Here is a 4,306-nt window from a genome sequence, read left to right as displayed (position 1 = left end):
TAATGATACTTTATGTGATGCTTGCGAACAAGGGAAACAACATCGTCAAGGACATCCAATTGTTATCGATTCAAAAATTATTGAACCATTGGAACTTCTTCATATTGATCTTTGTGGACCATCAACTGTTGAAACTCTGAACAAGAAACGATACATTTTAGTCATAGTTGATGATTTTTCTCGATTTACTTGGGTTTATTTTCTCAGGTTAAAATAAGAAGTAGCTCAAATAATGACTGATTTTATCAAGAAGGTGGAAACAAGTTTGAATAAGATAGTTTGAAAAATCAAAAGTGACAATGGTGCTGAATTTAAGAACAATGCTCTTGATTCGTATTTGACAGAACAAGGCATTTCGCATAATTTTTCTTCACCCTATCCACCTCAGCAGAATGGGGTGGTTGAAAGGCGAAATCGTGCTCTTTGTGAAGCAGCAAGAACGATGCTCACATATGCGAATCTTCCTCAATACCTTTGGGCAGAGGCAGTCTCAACTGCATGTTTTACACAAAACTGATCGTTCATTCATTGACGATTCAACATTACTCCTTATGAAATAATCAATAACCGAAAATCTAATGTCAAATTCTTTCATGTTTTTGGTTGCAGGTGTTTTATCATGAATCTCAAGGATAATCTTTCAAAATTTCAGTCCAAAGCTGACGAAGGAATTTTCTTAGGTTATTCTCATAATTCGGTTGCATATCGAGTGTTGAATAGACGAACAAGGAAAATTAAAGAAACATTCAATCTTACATTCGATGATTATTATATCAAACAAGTTAAAAAGTCTTTCGAACAAAAACCAATCCTTAAAGAATCAACAGATGAATCTGAAAGTTTTAATTCGTCTGATTTTGATTATGATTTAGTTTTGGTGTTCCAGATAGGGTTGTTGATGCTGAAATCAATGCTCCGGATAATCAACTTCCCGAATCATCAAAGCATTCTGATTATTCGACAGTTATTCAAGATGCTGTTGATGAAAACTCAACATCACCTTCTCCTAGAAATAGCGAAAGTATAACAAATGATCCAGTGGAGGGGGAGGACTTGGATTCGAATTCTCATGTTGAGGGGGAGCATTCTTTCGAGGGGAAGAATAGGAGAATGAATGATGATGTTGAGGGGGAGCAACCTGAAAATGAAATTGATGAGGGGAGCTAAATGTGTCGAATAATGAACAATATGATATCTTTCATGATTTAAATGATAATAATTCTGTTGTAGGTTCAGAGTATGAAGAAATGTTCGAAGATGTGCCATTGGATTTTGATCCAGCATATCTACCATTGGAGAAATGGACAAGAAATCATCCAAAAGAGAAAGTGCTTGGAAATCCTCAAGATGGAGTGTTGACAAGAGCTCAACTTCGTGCAAAGAATGAGGTACATAATGCTCATTAGGAGTTTTGCATGGTTAATGTTTTTATTTCGAAAATTGAACCAAAATCATTGAAGGCTGCAATGGAACACTCAGATTGGGTTGTTGCCATGCAATCTGAATTGTCTAAATTCGAAAGAAACAAGGTTTGGAGATTAATTCCTAAACCAAAAGATGTTTCGATTGTTGGATTAAAATGGATTTTCAAAAATAAAACAGACAAAGATGGTAATATTGTTTGAAATAAAGCTAGACTTGTAGTTAAAGGCTATTCGCAACAAGAAGGTATCGACTATGAGGAAACCTTTGCCCCTGTCGCAAGACTCAAGGCTGTTCGAATATTTTTGGCCTATGCAGAACACAAAGATTTTGATGTATATCAGATGGATGTCAAATGTGCTTTTCTCAATGGAGAACTTGAAGAAACAGTTTACATTGAACAACCTCCAGGTTTTGTTAATGAAGAATTTCCTAATCATTGTTATATCTTAGATAAAGCTGTATATGGGTTAAAGCAAGCACCAAGAACATGGTATGCAACTCTTACCTCTTTTTTAAAACAATCGAAATTTAAACAAGGATCAGTTGATCCCACACTCTTTCGAAAGAAAGTTGGGAATCATCTTATGCTTGTTCAAATATATGTCGATGATATTATATTTGGCTCGACTGACCCTGCTTTGTCTAGAGATTTCGAAAATCTGATGAAAAGTCAATTTGAGATGAGCATGATAGGAAAAATGAACAACTTTCTGGGATTGAATATTCGTCAAAGTAGAGAAGGAATGTTTATTAATCAAGAAAAATACACAAAGATTCTGCTTGAAAATTTTGGTTTGACGAATAGCACGAAATTATGAGTACCAGTGACGGTTGGAACAAGGCTCTCACCTTCGTTAGATAAACCTGCTGCTGATCTTACTTTATACAGAAGCATGATAGCTTCGTTACTTTACCTTACGGCAAGTTGACCTGACATTATGTTTTCTGTTTGTAATTGTGCTAGATATCAGTCAAATCCTAGAGAACCACATTTAACAGCTGTGAAGAATATTTTTCGATATCTCAAAGGCTCAATTTTGTTAGGATTGTGGTATCCTTCGAAAACAAGATTCTTCATACAAGCTTTTTCAGATGCTGATTTAGGAGGTTGCAATCTTGATAGAAAAAGCACAAGAGACGGATGTCAATTACTGGATGGGAAGTTAGTAAGCTTGCAATCGAAAAAGCAAACATGTGTTTCGATTTCCACAGCAGAAGCAGAGTATGTTGCTGCTACAGCTTGCACTTCACAAATCATATGGATTCAAAGCCAACTGCATGATTATGCAAGAAACATTAAGAAAATTCCATTATATTGTGATTCACAAAGTGCTATACGCATTTGTCACAATCCTGTGCAACATTCAAAAACCAAGCATATTGCTCTTCGCTATCAGTTTATAAAAGATCATGTTGAGGATGGCAATATCGAAGTTCACTTTGTGAAAATCACTGATCAACTTGCTGATATTTTCAGAAAGCCATTGGATGAAAAATCATTCGTGAGAATCTTGGGAGGTCTAGGAATGATTGACGGCAATTCAGTTCCTGGATTAATTTTGAAAGAATAACAAAAGAAAGGTGCATGAGTGTCGATTCAGAGGTGCTGAATGGTCGTATAAAGAAAATAGCCTGTAATTTAGAGGTTACTGTTCATGTTCAGCGCTTCGACACCCTTCGATTTCGACATTATGTGCACACCGCTTAATCACAAATCTTCGTGAGTTTTGTACAAATTTTTTTTGTTACTTTTCTGTCGAAAAATCAAAAAGCACAAAATGATTTTATTTTTGTTTTGTCTTTCAATTTTCGAAAAATCAAAAAGAACAAAAAGATTTTATATTTGTTTCGTCTTTCATTTTTCGAAAACTCAAAAAGAACAAAAAGATTTTACATTTGTTTTGTCTTTTAAATTTCGAAAAATCAAAAACTACAAAAAGATTTTCTTGTTTTTGGAATTTGTATTCTATTTTCTTAATGCGACTTTTGGCAAAGATCATCCATGGTTCATGCTTGCAGTTCTAGGGTCAGTTATATTTTTCGTAAAACTTTTCACTAGTTAAGTTGTCCCTAGAAGCATGCTGCAACATGTTGACCTAAGCCTCTTTTGACTCAATTATGTTTTTAAAGCCTTAATGAAGTTTTCATCACAAAAATTTCTTCCCAATCAGGATATCTTTACATTAGTCCTTGAGCTACCTTACTCTTCTCAAATGAGTTAAGAGTTTACTGCGAGGTCAACTCAACGCAGAGGTACACTTGTTTCTTTTAACCAATCTTTTTTATCCCAAAATTCTTACACTTTCACACACCATGACATATGTCCAAGAGATCTCTGGTCAAAAACCAATCAGGATCTAGACATATCAAACTTTTGTGTTTATGATCTAACATCATGAGACCGTGATGAAAGTGAAACCCTAAATGTCGACCCAATTTAAGGAATTGACGGGGAACCATGTTCCAGAACTTACGAAACCTTTGTTTCAGTACCAAAATTCGATACTCAAAATCATACTCTTTTCTTGAATAGTAATCTTGATCAAATGTTCGAAACCCACTAAATTTGTTTTCCAACAAGATTTAGGTCTCATTTTGGTTTCAAGAATTTGATTTCCATTTGAGTATCTTTCTCAACCTTCGTTACTTGATAAATTTTTCAAAGCTTACTTGTCACTGACTACACTGGTCAAACAAGTAGTTTCGTTTACAAATTGTCATACTTCTATTGAGTATGCTTTGTAACGAAATTTTAAACCACCTTTTAAGCCATATTAAAAGAAGCCCTTCGATACTTCTCAATAAGTATTCGATTGTAATTCATGGGAAACCACACAAGCTGTTGACCATCTCTCTTGATGATTCGCGAAGCAATCTTTGC

Source organism: Lactuca virosa, chromosome 3 (genome assembly GCF_052849685.1).
Source record: "Lactuca virosa cultivar CGN04683 chromosome 3, Lactuca_virosa_CGN04683_v6, whole genome shotgun sequence".
NCBI classification, from domain to species: Eukaryota; Viridiplantae; Streptophyta; class Magnoliopsida; order Asterales; family Asteraceae; genus Lactuca; species Lactuca virosa.
The sequence above is the reverse complement of the archived record's forward strand: the minus strand, read 5'-3'. Positions refer to the sequence as shown.